At 44.7% G+C, this 18925-nt stretch overlaps 1 protein-coding gene across 2 annotated transcripts in view; it reads right to left on the bottom strand.

Moving 5' to 3' along the window:
* brat (tripartite motif-containing protein brain tumor) overlaps positions 1-16158 on the bottom strand; it is a 115687-nt gene extending 99529 nt beyond the window's left edge. Inside the window, exon 1 of one of the 2 annotated variants that reach the window (XM_075689138.1) lies at positions 15784-16158. The gene's annotated coding sequence lies outside the window, so the exon portion shown is untranslated. The remainder of the gene's footprint in view (positions 1-15783) is intronic. The other variant, XM_075689140.1, reaches the window with a different exon arrangement.
* Positions 16159-18925: the final 2767 nt, after the last annotated feature.

Genomic DNA, 18925 nt, shown 5'->3' with positions numbered 1-18925 from the left:
TGAAATCTCTTACATAAAAAAAAAAAATGGTAGGCGACCCTAATCTTTGACTTACGTCTCTCTTAGTGGCGCTCGCGCCTCGGTTTTGGTGTTCTTTAGGCGAACGCAACGCACGAACCGAACTCGGACGCAACTGTTTTGCATTAATTAGCCGGTTAAACATCATGCCACTTGTGTGACGTCATTACTTCCGCTTTCTACTTCCGGGTTTCCAGGAATTTCGCCATAGTCGTGCTCACGTGGCGGGGTCTCTAAAGTCTACGATTCTGTGCTTTGGTGGGCGGTAATCAGTATTTTCTAATTAATTCCAATTATTCCAGATACTTCAGTAACTCAACTTGTAACTAAACTGATGCTTTGACATCATATCTATAAGGAAACCCATGAATTCTGTACTGTGCTATTCTTTCTCTATCTTTTTCTCATTTATTTTGAATTTCCTCCCCCTTCGTCTCCGGAGGTGAATCGGAAGTGCTGCGCAAGTAACATGAGCGTCACTCGATGCTCGTGCCAATAAGAAGTACCAGTGAGAATGACACGCGCCTTGAGGCCTGGAATTAGGGCAGACGGTTATCTTACCGGAACAACCGAAACACATGCGTGCCAACGGTGACTTTTTTATGCTGATTTGATTTATTTTATTTTTCTCGGGATAGGGCGGGGGTGAAAAACGAAGTCCGCGTCGAAACGCCCAACGTCGACTTCGGATAAGGAGCCGCCGCGCGCAATGCGCATGTATAGGCGCTCTCGGGATGAACAACGCACCATGCCTGCGGCTCCGACGCGACCTCCAAGCAACCTCGAAAGGCGCTCCGCCAGTTTCGTTCCAGGAGAACACCTCGCTTCGAGAAGGCAAGCCAGAGTTGCCAAGTAGACAAACCACGTGAAGTCAGCATTTCTGCCAGAAAGGCTACGGCGTTGCGCCACTGAGCACGAGGTCTCGGGTTCGATCCCGGCCGCGTTCCCATGGAGGCGGAATGCAAGAAGAATACGCTCTGCGTACCGTGTCCACTAAAGAACCCCAGGTGGTTAAAAATTGATCCGGAACTCTTCACTGCGGCGTGCCTCGTAAGTGCGCAGTTTTGGGACGTTGAATCCGGCCGCTTAATTTTATCCGAGGAGCGAGTCCAGCGGGCAGGCGAAAACACCTCCGCGTAGTACAGCAAGCACTCTTCTACTCAGTTCACCGACACGCAACACGACAGCTTAAAAAAGCCTTCGCGAAAGCTCAACTATATGGTCACGTTACAGCTGGCGACTCCACGAGGCGACGTTTGGGCACAAGGCCAAGATTATTTTAAAAAAAGAAAGCAAAGAGAACGGTGGGACCTCAGATAATGGCGCCCACGGGGCCCTCCTTAATTCAGCAGCACACCGCGTGTACGTGTCGCCCGGAAGACCCTTTCGCCCCGGCATTCGCGACTCGACGGGCGCGCGCGCGCCGCCGACGTGACAGGCTTGGCGAAGCGGCCGAGAACAGCAGCCGTCCAGCTGCTGCTGTTGTTGCGAGCGAGGCCGCCGAGGCCAAGGAACTTGGCGACTTCCGGGAGTCATTCACCACCGCCAGCTAAGGCGACGGCAAAGAAGGAAACGAACAAAATGTGAAGGTGCTATCCTCTCTCGCACGGGGACGAGTCAATGGGTCGCCGCTGCCGCGGCGCGCGGGTGTGACCCTGACCTCGGCGCGCGCGCGCGCTCGTGCGTCATGCACGCTGATCGGCAGAAACGCAGACCATCCCGTATCGCCGCCGCCGTCTTCGTCGTACTACGTGCAGCGATCGCCCCTCCCCTGGAGCACCGAGACTGAACGGTCGTGGCCTCGAAACGGCCAGCCCGAAACGACCGACCGGCCGTGCGGCTTGAGAAACAGCAACAGCAAGGGGCCAGGGGCCTTCCTTTTGTTCTCCGCAGTGTCTGCGCTTCCTTCTTGAAAACTCGGAACGCGCGCTGGTTCGAACACGGCAACGTTCTCAGCACCCCATAGGGCAAACAAGCAGGTCGAATGCCGTCATCCGCGAACCAACGTGTCGGCGGCGGTCCTGTCGCACCGAAGCACCAACGATGGCTTAGATGCACGAACAGAACATACTTGTGTAACAGCTTGAGTTGCTACACGTTGACTGAGTGCTAGCCAACTTGTTGAGCTCAGTTTTGACAGAGCCCTAGGTGAGCGGCGGTTCCGCGGCGCTTCAGCTATTGACCGTCTCGTAATATCTACAGAGCTTGAGCGCGTACGCCGGGAAATCACGGAGCAAGCTGTCAAAAGCAATTTATGGACGTGGCGGCTCCTGGCCTAGTTCTGCGATGTGGTCTGTCCTCGGGAAGGAGAGCAGAATAACGTCGGCGATTCGTTTGCCCCATGGGTAACTGATGCCGACGATGACGCATGTTGTCTTAACAAGCATACCAGACCAAGATGCCAGATTCGAGCTCCATTAGAGGGCAGAGCGACATCGAGCGCATATGGCTAGCAAACTGGGCTCCGCCAGTAAAGGCGTTTCGAGGGACAGGAGGAAGGGTAGGGTCTTACAAACTGGGCCCACACAATAACCAGAACCAATAAACCCTTAATTCACAAAGAAAAATCACTGGGCCCTACACTACTTTCAAAAAGCATTCTACATGACCCTTGCACATTACCCAAAGTGGGTTAAATTCCCGAAAGCCCTCCCACAGGCCCCCAAACCCCTCCCTGTGTCTGTTCCTGCCAAGGTATAACAATACCCGAATGCGCACAAAGAAAAAAAAAAAGACAGGAACAGAAGAGAAAAGGAAGAGTGAGAATCGTCAAATCTTATAGGAACCCCAAATTTATATTACACACTGCTCTTAAGGAGGCCACACTAATAAATAATGCATACAAACATGGTTAGAAAATCACCCAATGCAAACTGCTTAATAAAAAAAAATTATGCAGTCTCTATAAATGAAATGCAGATATTTGAAAATATTCAGCCCTTCTGAATAATGAATTTAATACTGACATGTTCAGCACAGTACTGTTTCCCCAATACTTCCAATAATTTGTGTGCTGTACATGTATCATCACCCATATGGGTCGTCGAGAAGGTAGTGTCATTCAAATGGAATAAAGGCTAGTGTCAGTTGACACTTTCAGGCTATTCCAATCCACAGTTTGTCTCTGCTAGGATAATCCACCCAAGCGGTGTCAGATGTGTGTGGACAATAATGTACATTACCACCTAAACTTGATCACAGGTCGTCACTAAGACTTGAAATCTCAAGCTCATAATCTGGGAATTGAAGCGTGCCTCCGCCTTTTGAATTGCATTCATAAGTGCTATTGGTGTTCTCTGATTACTGATAGAAGTTGCTTGCTAAGCTCAGGCTTGTGACATCCAGCAACAGCGGCACATACCAAACAATGTCACTCTCCCCAGTGTGCCATCGCTTCGCGCATGATTTGGGCCTTGTCAAATGACAAGTGACTTTCAAGATTTCTTGATAAGTGCTGCAGACTTGCAAAGCATCAGTATGCAATGATTCCCATGCAATTCAGAGTCACTTCATGGTCACAACGCTTGAATTTCCCAAATGTTAACCATTCTTTTTAGGAAATCTAAGAGTTTAAAGGGTCCAAAACATATTTTAATGTGATTAGCATTCTTTCCCTTCTCGGGGCATCTTGAGCCTATCTATATCCATCTATAGCCAGGCAGAACTTTAGGAGGCAGCGACATTTGCCGATCATAGGTGGATGCACAGAAGAGACCCCACCAATGGGCGTGCTTCCTAGACTGACGTCAAGAGCCGGAGGGCCGGTGACCCCACTGACAGAGAACATGGCCGCCCGTGCTTCGAACTGGGCGGGACTTTTGAGTGGTGCTATTTATTCAGTCGCGGAGGCAATCAGTTGCCTCCCTTCGGTCCCCTGGGCCTCTCCAGCCTTAAGTTTTACCCGACTATAGCCTCTTACACCAACCCAGTGGCCCGACCAGCTTGGGCAACTAGGTTCGTTCTTGTGATGCTGTCATGGTTGTTCTATCGTTGTCATACCAGCTTCGTCATCCGGCTGGTCATGTCATCATCGTCCCGCCTTTTATGCTGACCAAGTGTGCCAAGTTGTCTTAACAGCTTGGGGCACTAGGTATGTGCTTGTGGTTGTGATGCCGTCGTGGTTGATGCATCGTCATTTCGGCTTCGTCACCCCTTGTCATACCGTCGTCTTGGTCACACCAGCTTTATCATCCGACGTTTTTCATGCCATCGTCGTCATGCCTTCTGCACTGATTTATATTCCATCTCACAAGTCGTTTGCATCGCTGATGAAGATAGGAGGCATACACAAGAGCAATATCCGCGCGTCACAAAATATAGTTCCGGGCCTAACTGTCTGATTACTGGCAGGATTGCAGTTTTATTTTTGCGTGGTACACTATACGTTACAGCGATACATGACACATTCAGACCTTTGCGCACGTACGTCGTATACCGCAAATTTAGCAGCCACTGAGCTGACGACGCGGTGCGGATGGACACATCTCAAGGGGCATTCGGCCCTCCTAGACGACTTGTCAGATGGATGGAGCATAAATGAACCAAATTGTCTAATAGCTTGGGCCACTAAACAGGTGCTCACGGTTGTGATGCCGTCATGGTCTTTTCATTGTCGTCATTCCAGCCTAGTCATCTCACTCGTCATGACGTTGTCGTCACCCTGTATCCTCATACCGTCGTCATGCAGTCGTTGTCCTACCATCGTCGCGATGCCATCGTGGTCATTCTAACATCATCACTCCAGCTTCTGATTTCATCGCACCGTCATGTAGTTGTCATACCGACCTCCTGCTGCCGTCAATGTCGGCCCATCGTCATCACACAGTCATCATCATAGTCTTCTCGATACTGTCGTTCGTCATCATACAGTCGCCGTCATCCCACTGTCATCATGTTGTCGTGGTCATTCCTTCTTCATCATTTTATTGTTACTGCATAGTCATCATGCCGACCTTGGCAAGCGAATGCCATAGCAGCAAGGACTGAATGCAGTGAACAGTGTATAAACATATAGCTGAAGCAACAGAAGGCTCAGAGTGACCACTACCATTATTTATAAGCGTGTCTTCAGCAATACAGAGTGTTGCCAAATTGCCTGAACCGTCGACATCATTGTCAATAGTCATGATGTGATGGGTTATGCTGAATTTTTTTCAACTAAATGCCTGTCACAATAACAGAGAAATAACCAGATGCTACATTTGGTATTGATAAGGAGGGCAAGCAGTAAAACAGTGTGTTATCTACACTAGGTGTACCAGTCAGAACTGCCTCCAATTATTTAAAATAGGTTTGTTGAGACAAAATAGCTTTCGTTGGCCAGAATTCACAGCAGCCATCAACACCAGGAGTTGGGTTAATATCACCCATAAAATGCTTAGTACTTAGTTTCTGTAGTTACCTTCCAATTAGGAAATTTAGTGCACATGTTGCAATTGAAAAATCGAAGCCAGTCAGTGTCCACTTTGCTTTAGTCGAACAAGCACCAGTGCATTAATTATCACCATTAAGTACCACCAGTGCATACGCATTATGCGAACCTCAGGTGAAGTACAGTCTGCACCAACATGAAATGGAGCCCTTTATCTGTGTTTGGGTAGATGTTATAGCAGACGTAGTCAGAACCTCACTCAGTGTTACTTGCTATGCAGTTTTAATGTTGTAGGATCTTCCTTTCAGAACATTTCGTTTGGTCCAGAAACAAGGAAAATTACCGGCTTCAAACCAAAATTGTATGTCCCATCTTCTTCAATATTGGTGCCCTGCCCAAACTGGTTTTGCATTCACACTTTGCCCAGAATGCCTTCCTAAACACGATAGCATAAAACTAGGCAGGACGCCACTGTACTGAAATGAAGAATTTTACCAACAAATATAAACTGGCAGTACAGTTACAAAATTCATATAGAGTGAGCACACCCTTAAGCGGTAACAGGCTTCAATGCAACATCTTCAACATGCATGCTAAAGTTGATCAATATAAATTAGCAAAATTTAGTTTATTAAAGATGTTATTAGCAAATATTCCATGTGTGTGTGTGTGTGTGTGTGTGTGTGTGTGTGTGTGTGTGTGTGTGTGTGTGTGTGTGTGTGCGCGTGCGTGCGCGCGCGCACATAGGTGTATGTCATTTTGACTTCAGTGTCAAGTCCTTCATTTGCCCATACCTCCTTGAGTACGTATACATGTATTTAACCAACCTCTAACCGTGCGTCCATACATCATCTCAAATAGTGAAAAATTGAGGCTCGCTTGTGGCACTTCTCTGTATGCAAACAATAATGCTGGCAGGCAACGGTCCCAATCTGTAGGTCTTTCTTGATACATCTTCTTTATCATGTTCTTCAATGTGCCATGAAATCTTTCCACAAGGCCGTTTGTCTTAGGATGATATGGCGTTGTGAGCAACTCCTTTATTGAGGGCAACCTGTTGAACTTCTTGATTAGACCAGATGTGAAGTTGGATCCCCGGTCACTAAGAATTTTTCGTGGAAGACCATACCGAGAAAACATCTCTATTAGGGCCTCGGCAACTTGAACTGAATCTATGCCTTTTACGGCATGGCACTGGCTTCTGGATATCTTGTCGCCATATCGACCATCGTGAGAACATAGCGGTTTCCTTTTGCTGATATCGGCTTTATAGGTCCTACAATGTCTGTTGCTACTCCTGAAATGGCATATCAATGGTTAGTATATTCCCCAGTGGAACTCGATTCACTCGCCCTTTTGGTATTGTCCGCTGGCAAATGTCACAGGATCTCACATACTTCTTTACTTCGCTTTGTAGTCCTGGCCAGAAAAATTATCCTGTGATCCTAGCCACCATTCTTTTTGAGCCTTGGTGTCCGGCCATGATGCTGTCGGTGCCCCAAATTCAAGATTGTTTGTCGTAGTGATTTAGGAATCACCAACTGCATCACTTCTCTACCCGAGGTAAACTTGCATCTTCTGTACAACAACACATTTTTCCTCTGGAATTCAAAAATGGTCCTTCCTCTTTTATTTGTCGTCGACTCTCCTTCCTTCTCAAAGCAGCCTTGTATGGAATCATTCTTTCTTTGCAATTCTGCAAATTCTGCTGGCGTCACCGAAAGTATTTCGGTTGTAGGTACCTTGAGTGCCCTCAATATTCGCTGCATGCTAAATCTTGTAGCTACCACCAACGATACTGCTGGACTATCCTCCGTAGTCTTTATTTTTTGTGTTGCCATGTTAGGATCGTGCTCCTGTCGTTTTTCTTTCATTTTTCCCGTGTCGGCGACGCTGCTCTTCCATTTTGTATCAGAGACATCCATGCTTCTTACCTCAGGTAGACTGCCCAATATTAAATCATATAGTGGCTTATCTACGCCCTTGACTATCAGCCATCAGGAGCAGTAGGGAGTACACTTGAATTCTGGCCTCAAGTAAGTGCCTAATCGTGCTGTCAACAATGATAACCACTGCTGTTTCTCCTGTTAGGTCTTGCTCCCAAATCAAACTTCGTCTCGCCAAGTCCGTGTTGGTGCCACTATCTGGTAGAACCTATCTTGTGTGTGCATGTGTGTATGTGACCATGGCATCGTCACATGAGCAGACAGTGCTCTGGCAAAAGAAACACTTGCACAACCTAACTATGCTTTACACCCCTATATGATGCTTCTAGACTGAACTTTTGTTCACGAAGCATAAATGAATGTTTTAGCAATCTGCCAAGACAGTTTCGTAGTCGGAAAGAGTACTCGTACAGCCACCATCAAGTTGTGTGGTAAGCCATCAGCTAAACTGGGCCGATTCCTGTGGCTTCCCATGATCACCACACTGGTTGCAGCTGCGCCACAGAAAGCCACATAGACGCTAGCACCAAATTTCTGTATACTTCATCTCAAAATAAACTTGCCGTGCAAGAAAGCTATGGGGCACATGAGCCAATCAGAAGAGCCAACATGCAGATCTTGCCAATTCGCAAAATATCAATCTGCACATCTGCAACTTTCTCCGGAAGTGGAAAAAATGATGCAGGAAAATAAATAGGCCGCCTGTCCATCCACAATAATATTTGCCATGACGAACATCTACAAATAATCAGGGCATATGGAGTGTCATTCACCGACACCTTAAGCTTGATAATGCTGGAGAAGTGCTCAAAGAGAAATCAGGCGGATCCCATGCACTGTAGGAATCAGAGTAAACGAAGCTTTCACATCCACTCCCAGAGCACGTGTTCACTTCAGCAAACTGCTCTCCCCGCACTCCAGCCATGGACCATGACCAACACAATGTAAAACGCGTTGAGTGCCCCAAAGAAAGGTTCACTTTAACAAACACATTCGTGGCAAATTTCCTAGGCATCATTGTGGCTTTCAGAATGTTTGGTACACAGCACCTCAAGCAGTATGTTGTAGGCCTTTCTCAGCAATGCAGTACGTTTTTCCTTTTTAGACCCTCGGTGTTGGTATTTCACTCACAACTGTCACCAATGAATGTACCATGTGCTTCCGTTTATCCTCAGTAGTCTGTAAAAGGTGCATCAATACAGCACTCCACATTGTGGCAAAGAAGACTCAACTGACTTCCTTCTTGCACTAACTGCAAGATGTTATTGAACCATATGCCTCTTTGTAAAGAATTTCACAGCAGATATTATAAACATGGTCAACAATGAGCAAAATTTAAAAGGAAATGTACTGATGACTGTCAATAAGCAGATGTAATTTTCGTTCAGGGAAGGTACAAGGGTGGTAAAAAGTTCCCATGCTACAGCGTGTTCGACAACATTCACTCTCAAGCAATCTGCGGAGCTTCTAGAGTAATTTTGGCACTCAGAAGCTGTGGGTGGTTAACAAAAGTGTCCCTTACTTTCTTCACAAAAACCTTGGGTTTCCTATGATCTGATACATGACACGCCACATGGGCACAATGTCAACGTGTTCGCACAACCTGTGGCCTGGAAACTTTTGATGCCCCCTGTACATATTACATGCAGTTATTTAGGACAATAGAAAATATACAAACATTTATGGAGCACTTCACTATGCTAAACCTATGTACCTGCAATATAGCCAATGCTTAAGCCCGGAACTACATTCTATTTCATAATATGTGGTGCATATGGACCACATGTTGGCGGGTTGGTGTTTTAGCACACTATGAAAATTTCACTGCATTGCAAACTTATTTCGAGACAGAGTATAGTTATGTTGGACTAAAACTCTATGGTATGTGAGCTGTCAATGTGATTTAATTAATGCGCCTGACAATTCTAGTAAAAGCTAAATTTGTGTTCACCCTCATATTCCTAATTTTAGCAGTAGGAGGCTAGCCCATAACTTCCACACATCATGATGTATGCTCCATGTGACATGTAGGTGCATTCAATCATAATGACCACTGGCAAACACTGTTTCATTGGGGTCATAGCTAGTGAAGAAATATTTTCTAAAATAATGCAATATCCTTGATATTCACATCAGAGGACACAAGCATTCAAAAGCGAAATCTTGCAAGCATGTACACATTGTTTCATAAAATTAAGGCTATTAAATGAAAACCTTGACAACACAAGAGCAGTTTATGCAAATTTTGTGATGGTAAAACTGTTTTGTCTACCTAGCCAGAGAGTAAAATGTACATGAGTGGAAACAGCACAAAGTAATACCTGTGTCACACGGGCACATTTGGAAGGCCTTCCAGTCGATGGCCTTCGAAACACCACAACTCTATCGACTCAAAGGAGTTGTCGCGCTGCTACACAGCACTATTGAAAGGCCGTTGAGGGGTTCTGGCGTTTCTCGCAAAATTGTGTGGCGCTGCGAATCTTTATTTTCGTTTTCATGTCATGAAAGATTAAACAACAGTAACAATACTTAAAAGCACTATAATTTTTTTTATGTTTGTTTATACATTTTAAAAAATTGTTCATACATTATCATACATACATGTTTAGTTTTTAAGTTCTTGAGTAGCGAAACTGCGGTAACGTTTGCGTCGCTGCACGTCGCTGTTGTCGAGAGTACATGCAGTTCACATATATCAAGTGCCAAAAATACTTTATTGAATAATTAATAACACTCATATATAGCATTTTAGAGCATTTTGGTTCAATTTGTTTCTTCTAACCGTGAGTACGAGCACACTGTGAACGAGAGGGCATGTTCGCGCTGTTTCCGTTTTCGTTGCTCAAAGGTCATCGAGATTTCGATAGAGTTGTAAGGTGCTCCGTTGACTCGATAGACTATTGACTCGGTGGCCTTCGAAACCGCCCGTGTAGCAGCTCAAACTTGACCTTTGAGTCACCTGACTATCGGTTGGAAGGCCTTCCAAACGCCCGTGTGACACGGGTATAACAGTGTGCAAGAAAGGGAGAGACAGCAAAATAAGTGTCTGTCTGTCCCTTTCTCACGTCCTGTTGCACTGTTTCCACTGAAATCATGAACCAACCAGCCCAAATAAGTATGCTTCTGTAAAATGTACTATTTGTTACGATCCAGCATAAATGAAACACTTCATCAGGCTGCTGCAGATGATTAAATCAAGCCACTGGGCAAGCACAATGCTGCAACTATGGTATAAGCAGGAAATATACCTAGGTTGTCACTTATGTGGTCACATCGAAGGCATTTAATTCAGCAATTCAGTGATGGGGTTTTATATCCCAAGATTGCACTATGGTCCATGAAGGCATTATAGTTGAGGGCTTGACATATTTCCTGTCTGCGGTCTTTCAATGTGCACCTAAATGCAAGTGTGGGTGAATTTTTACATTCCACCCCAATTAGAATCCAGCTTTCATGGCAGTACTGCTATTGTTATAGTACTGTTACTAAACTGCACTAGAATTCTATTAGTTGCCTTATTATATTAAATTGTTTTGACCATTACACACACACACACACATATATATTGAGAGAGTAAGAGAGAGAGTACTATTTTCCGGCCTTGGTCTTACGAGACTGGCAGTATTGCAACTAAATAAACAAATAAATAAATGCAGTGTTTATTAACATAAAGCTAGCTCTACTGCCTTAGTGGGAAAAGGCTTGTAAGGGAGCAACGGAGAAAGGAAGGACACTGGGGAGTCAGCGGCAGATCCCGAGTATGTCCCCCAGAGCTCCTCTAAAGGAGGTGAATGTCTGTTTTACGGGTGAATGCACAGAGGGTCTTGAGAGCGCCCCGCACATCAACTCGTTGTAGGATCCACTCCTTGGTGGAGATCAGATGGAGGCAGAGGCATGCCCGATTCTGGGGCAATGTGTTTGCTGCAGTATGTGTTTGCTGCAGCAGGACAAAATGTCCGGAGTTAATGCTTCATCGATTCGGGTCTTGCACCAGCTAAAAACAAATACATGACTTCTTCGTCAGCAGCAGAATGCCAAAGTCACACAGGAACCAGAGTATACGAAACTGTTTCACCACGGCATCTCATTGCAAAATTTACGAAGGAGAAAAGCTTTCAGATAAAGCTAACAAGTGCTGCACGTGTTGTGTTGACACTGTGGGACCATGCAAAAGATTTTTGTGATCCACTTGAGCACAAGAAATTACAATAAATCTACACTAAATGGAAACACTAAACCAGTAGAGACAGGTTAATTATTCTTCCAAATTCTATTCACATTTCTTCCACAAAAAGATGTCACATTAGTAGAGTATATAAAGGACCGGCTTTCCTTTCTTAATTTACACACCCAAACTAGTGAGGAAAAATTAAAAGAAACCTACATGTGTTTCTTTTGTAGCTTTGTTCTACTGTTGGCTGGATCACAATATTGCACACTTAATTGTCAAGAAATGGAGCCAAACTTCAGTGATGTCAGATTTGATTGCATTGTTGCTTATGGGATGTGTTCTTATGCAGCAAAGGCCCCAAGTCATAGGTTTAATCTTGCTCTATTGACAATCTTATAACAATATCCCAGAAAGACGCTATCAAAATATATGATTTCGCGAGAAGCAAGAGTGAAAATTTTCAAGGTGGCCTGACCACTGGTCTCCTGTTTTCATTACCGTTCTGGGTTAGTTAAGATTTAGAACACAGCCAGACTCATTTATTCAACATTCCAGAAATGCGTAATCAAACTGAGCTTAACTTAATGCTTTTGATTAATGTAATGAGATGACAGCAACTGTACGATGACAATGGGATGACAAAGGTGGAACGAACATGATGGCATCACAATGACAATATGACGACAAATGCATGAGAAACATGCCTTCACTTTTGCTGTCACTGTGTTGCTTGAACATGGGTAAATATAAATAAAGCATGATACCATCAGCCATTTAGATATCCATGGCTCCTTTAGCCATAGACCACAATATATCGCTTCATATGTTAAGCAGTGCGTACAGAAAACACTGAAGTGATATGCAACCAAAAGTATAATTATGAGGATTTGTTAAAAGTACTTTTTCCCATAGTTTGACATAGCTTGGCTGTTATAACTCCCACTCTGTCACTTCTAAAGTTAGGAGAAGGATCATTTGCTTTCAACCACTCCAGTGTTGTATTAACAGCAGCTGAAAACAATGGTTCTTGACCAAGAAAAGAAAATGAAAAAGCAACCTCTGTTTGGAGTATGCCTATTATCACCCTTTAAGGATGCGAGAGCTTTAAAGAAATAAGCAGTATTCATTTTCTAATATTAGTTTCCTAGCTTATCTACTGCAATGACAGGATGTAGTCATCATAGCGCATTGTAAGTGTACCTCTGGCAAGGGTCCAGAAGTAAGAGCCTCTGTACATGTAGTGCTAGGTACAATTCTGCTTCCTCTCCAAAATGTCGACCTTTATACCACTTTCTTTCTCTAAGCTTTTCCCTGAGAAGTGCAGCAGAATGACAAAGTTCTACCTCAAACTGACTTTTTTGGCTTTCGTCAAACATCTCTCTAGATTCTCCTAATGGTCATGGGAGAGTGCCATAATCATTGCAATATTTAAGATGCATCATGTTGTCGTAAGTCTAGAAAACTGCTATGTATTTCTCAGGCATCCTCAGACCACCAGAACACATAAAATTGATGCCAAACAGCTTGGCTGACAGAATGACATCATTGGTGATTCACTGCATCATGAATAATTGTAGACACCAGAAAGAATGCTACATCATATGTGTGACAGGTCTAATATACGAAAACAATGCACAAACACTAAATGAAAATGCAGAGCATGAAAATGCTGAATATCAAACAAGAACAGCACAATTGTGGGCATACTTGGGGGAGTGGGGAATACTCATCACATTCCCTGCGAGGGAATTTCAAAACAAATTCCCACTAATTGCAAGTCAAATAACATTATCATATGCTGCTGTGGTCATATTGGGACCACTGAAAGTGATGTTTTAAACAAGGAGACATTTTTTTCGTAGCACAATATCACTGTAATATCACCTGGATACTACAGAAAGATTGCCCGTAGGGAAGTCATTTAATTGTTACTGCAAATCCAGAATCCAATAGGGGCCTACAAACATGTAACATGGTTTTTGGCCACCATTGCAATGATTTCAAATCTTTCTTCACAATTACAGCATTGGGGTGCAAGTGCAAGTTTTGCTGAACACACTCATATCTCCATTATGTAATGGCTGAGCAAAGCACTTTCATGGAATGACAGGCAAAGAAGATTCACATATTTCAGCTTCCAGATGGCCTAGCCTCATGTTATGAAGAGAACAAGGCTGCTGTAAAGGAGCCATGATCTAGTTAATTATCTAAGTTGTCTGTGCAAATTGGTTATAAAGAAAAAATTTTTTACATGTTTGCTGCATAAATTATAACATGTCGAGTTATCACAGTTAACGCAACTCTAAAGCTAAAATTCTTTATAGGAATGGAATAGTTCTTGTGTTGGCAGTGTGCAAGACTGAACAAAGCATTATACCTTGTAAATTGCAACAATGTGAGCTTTGCCTACATTATATCATTATTGGTTTATATGCAATGTTCTAACCACTCACAGCTAACACAAATGATAACCAAAATACAGTACTTATCATATGCCTAAAGAATGTAACAAAGAAAGAGCAATCAGGGATAGTGCATTATATGAAAAAATAGGGCAATACACCTGTTAAAGAATTACAGATTCCGCCACTGGACTTTATGGCAGGTTACAAAACAAGGCTTCCAGAGAAATCAATTGTGGGGCAATGAGATGGAAATGACGTGGGAGGAGTTACAAAACACGCTTACGCATTGCTAAGGAACGGCTGCAACAGACTGATTGTGCAATAGGTCTTGTGTCAATGCAATACGCCAAGAATAGTTCGCACTTTTCATTGATGCAGGGAAATCCGCGTGGACGCGCCCACAGCAACTGGCTATAGTTAGCGTGATAGCTAAAATGGTTAAACTTCACTCAACAAGCAGGAATGGCATTTACTTGACGATGTTGAAATGTGATATTCCTGTCAACAGCACACTTTCGAATTCTAATCGAGGCAGGTTATTGTACGGCCATTTTCAAGGGCGTTTTACTTCGACCGCGCACGAAATGCTTAATGCGGATTGAGCTGAATGAATGTCGACAGTGCTTGTGGCAAATTTTTAAATGTTGCTGTCAATAAAAAGGCTCCTTCTGACATCCGTGGCAAATTACATGCGAGGCGGCGGTTTACTAAACAAGAGAATCGCGAATAACCGTCGAGACAGCTCGGGCTGCGCACTGCCTACAATCTCAAAATTCACGTGTTTGCGTGCGAAATAAAGGCGAACGAAAAATTAAAACGCCTTCCTGTGAACATGTGACAAACAGAAGTAAATTCAACTGTGTAGAAGGGCATGAAAAGGTCAGTTGTAAGCTGTCGACCCGCTGCAAACATGTTATCGCAATATTAACATAAAGCGCTGCCCGAGTAGTACTCGGGCGCATGTCCAATGCGCATGAGTAAGGCGGACAGTTCACCACATGATACTGCGCCAAAAGGTGGCGCACCAGCACTTTTGAAGCGAAATTAAAGCCGCTACGGCGACCGAAACGCAGGATCCCATCAGAGCTCAGCCGCTGGTAGTAAAGCAAACATATAGCAAGAATCAACACGGAACTGTTAACGCCACCGCGGTCGGCCACTGACCTTTTAGTACGATCAGTGCCGTTTATAATGTAGACGGAAGCAACAAACAAAACAGGTGACCGAAGTTGAAGCGGCAGCGGTGGAAGTCTCTAGAAAATAGCGAAAAGGAGGTCTCGACTGCCTTCGAGGCAACATCTGGGAAACAACTACGCATGCAGCAGGGCTGCACTGGCCGGCAAACAATGGTGCCGCGCGGTTGCTCCGTCCGCGCGGTAAGGATGCGCGGGATTAGTTCGCGAACCGTGCCAAATGTCAACAACCGCAGTCCTGGAAATGAAACAGCCCCGTCGGTGACGCCATACGAACAGCGAGCGGCAAGGGAAACGCAGTGGAGAGAGATTGTTGTCAGACGCCGCCGCGCGCCGTCAAAAATATTCCCGCGAGCGCGAGGCTCACGATGCCGCCCGCGAACGACGCTGGTCGTAGTCCAAGTTACATCACGCCGTTACGAGCGAGCGAGAAGAAAAGAGCACAACGGGGTTAAAGTCGCTTTACAAGTCCTAGTCCAGCACAGCGCCGGCGAACGCCATATTGGCGGCGAACGACGCTCCCAGGGAACTGACAAAGGGCGGTCACACGCCGGAGACTGGGCGTGCGGGGCCGGCGACTCGCGGAGTGTCCCTACCGCTCTGCAGTGCGTGACAATCAGACCCGCCAATCGCGCAGGTACTGCTGCTCTTCACAAAACTGTGGATGGCTGGTACTTACTCGGCCGAACCGAAGAAATCCGCACGTTTTCACGCTGCCGATCCACATGTGCGTCTGCTCGCAACCGCCATGTTTGAAGATGACAGCCCGCGTCGGGCGGCGGCGGCAGGGCACCCAAACGGCGGTTGCTACCGGCGCGGAGAAAAAAAAAAGTAAAAAGTACACGCGCGCGCGGCAAGTGCGCAAAACTTTGCCAGAATTGGCGTTGTGAATCGTTGTTGGCCGGTACTAATGCGATATTAGTGGCACAACATTCCTAGAACGCTATTATGTTTACTTCGCGCTGCTGCGAAGCGAATGAAGCCAATGCAAGCGGTGCAACGACCGTGGCTACCGGGGTCAACTCTCAAAGTGTCAACACCCTTGCCTACCGACCGTATCTCTCTGTACGGCGGGCGGCTTCTGACCTTGAATTCGCCGCTTAAAGCCAGAAAGGCCCTTTATCCTTCAAAAAACAGGTCTTATTCCTCACTGCACTGGCTGTTCCTTGCACGTGCGACATGCAATACGGAGTCTTGAGCTTACGAAAGGCCGCTCCTTTTCTTTTTTTTTATGATCGGTTAAGGTTATGAAACTACAGATGGTCAGCTCGGCTTTGGAAATCTTGTACGTATGCGCCAACAAATGGGTAGGTAATAATTTTTACCACATGCAACTTCAGCGATGGCATACATAATAGGTAGCAGTTATGACTTGGAGCAAGTGTAGGGTCCCATGTGTATCCGACATGCTTAAAGTCTTGCATGAGCATTACAATCTAGGTATCGCACCGCCGGTAGGAACTACCGACAATTTTAGAATGTTTAGGCAGTCTGTAGATAACCTCGTACATCCATGGACAGAACTACTGCAGATTAATCGCAACGTTACGTTGATATAGTTGAAATAACAATTCGCCCATAACGCAAGAAAATAGTACCACTATTAATTTAGTACCAATTAGTACCACAGCCAATGGTCCGTTAGCTATCTGTAACAGACAGCAAGGCCTCCGGTCTCGACGGGACAATCGCACTTCAATCTCCTGATAAACGGACGTTCTCTGTGTGGTGGCGCCATCTGTCGGCGTCGATTAGTACCGTACGGCAACATTCCTAGTTCATTCTGAAGTGGCAGCCAGTTTCTAGTTCAAGGCCGTCCTGTTTGGCATATCATGATCTCTTAAGTTCATTTGGCGTGGACGCACTGCCAAGTAACACATTTGTTAACGTCAGCCAGCTCAAATAACCATGAAAAGATACCCACTATTTCTGAGCATTGTAAACACTCGTTATAATGAGACCGCTTTGCTCGAATGATCATTACATTCACAGCATGCGCTTGAGGCCGGATTCTTCGAGGTGAAATGGCGACCAACTCCAAGGCGTACCGAGCCCATAGTGGCACGTCGACCTTCTTGCGTTTTGCGTTTTTGCGTACTCCGTCGCACAGGATATTCTCGTGCACCAAGAACGCGAATAATGCAATAAAGAAGCACTATAATTATGAAGCATTGCTGCTCTTGCGAAGGGCTGATTTGCCACGTTACTCTGTAGTTTGTATTGTAGAGGCGACGTTATTTTTGTGGTGCTGTGATAAAAGGTACAGTGTGCTCATCAGGCAGTGGACTATGGTAATCTTCTTTTTTTTAATCGTTGTTGTAGTCGCTGTGGAAAACTTGGCTCACTCAGGGAGTGCAGTGCTGCGACCTTACGAAAGTACGGTAGCGTTAATACAAAAGCGAGTAGTGGCTGGCGAACATTGCATTACGGTCGAGGTACGCCATGACACGTGAAGGCGGAGGCCACTATATTGCATGGCGGCCCTTGCAAATGCTCAGCAGCATATCCCAGTTCAAGAATGCAGTCCTGTTGCCAGTAACTAGCATTCTCTCACTTCTGATAGGTTGGCACTCACGCGCGGTGTTAAAGGGAATATGTACTACGTTGCTTTGAAAACCCCCACTGCACTCATCCAACAAATTTTTTTATTGTTACAATGCTATGCGCAGTACCTGCGAATTCGTTAAAGCGGGTTCAATGCATAAAGAAAATCTGATATCACAGGTGGAATTCCGTTATCATATCTGTGGGACCAGGCAAGTAGAAGCGTAAAATTTTTTTTTAATGATTTTCTTTTTCGGAGCATATGACCCGGTAATCACATTCCTCAGTTGAACGTACTTACATGGTGTTGGGTGAACGCTGATCACCTGCTCCTTCTTCACTTGAACGCTCTAGCACGCACAAGCAGCAGCAAACATTTGCCTTGTGTCAATAAGTTCTAAATTTTAAGAAAACACATAAAAATAGCAGGAGCCATTCAACCATCGATTAAATCACGGGCTCGTTTGTAAGAGGCGTATAAACCAGGCCGGACTGCAAGATCGTATGAAAGTGTAGAAGTGGCCGCAGGACTAACTAATGGACGAACCAATCCAATGAAATACACAACACGAAAGCGTAATTACGAGCGTTTTCGCGACTTCCTTCACGGTTTATACACATGACCTCAAAAGTCTAAAATCCGAGACCCGCGAAACAATAAAATTTTGTCGAAGTCAACGCATTCACCCAAGGATGGAAACGTGCTGCGCCTAATCCTGGCTGTGTTTCAAAAGCACAAGAGAATTTATTTATTTATTTATTTATTTATTTATTTATTTATTTATTGAGTGGAGCAATATGCAAATCAGTACATTACTAAATATGCGGCAAAAAAGAAGTTGTAGTATGAAAAAATAAAGACAGATGGCAGCATACTAACATGATACAATAAAATCTGAAAGCGAAGACTAACGTGTTTACGCGACATCATTGAAGATCAAAACACGAATCACAGGTTCGCAAAAACGAACTCGACGCTATTTAGTAAGGCGGGTAATCTAGAATGAAAACAAGGAGAAAAAGAATCGAATATAAAAAAGACAATATCAGACATGCGACTCCCGCTTAGCGCGAGAAGGATAAGAAACAGTTAACGTTCTTTTATTTACGCAGGATCATCGCAAAAAAAAAAAAGGAAAGGCAATGAACCGCTTTTCGAAATGAGGTGTAATAGGATATATGGATGCGATATCAGTGTAAAAGTGGTTCCATTCGTTAGACGTATCTGGAATAAATGACCAAAATTTGTGTGACAGTGAGTCGATCCAACTTTATGT

This window comes from Dermacentor variabilis, chromosome 4 (genome assembly GCF_050947875.1).
Source record: "Dermacentor variabilis isolate Ectoservices chromosome 4, ASM5094787v1, whole genome shotgun sequence".
In the NCBI taxonomy this organism is placed as follows: Eukaryota; Metazoa; Arthropoda; class Arachnida; order Ixodida; family Ixodidae; genus Dermacentor; species Dermacentor variabilis.
Note: the sequence above shows the minus strand (reverse complement) of the source record. Positions and strands in the feature narration are given on the sequence as shown.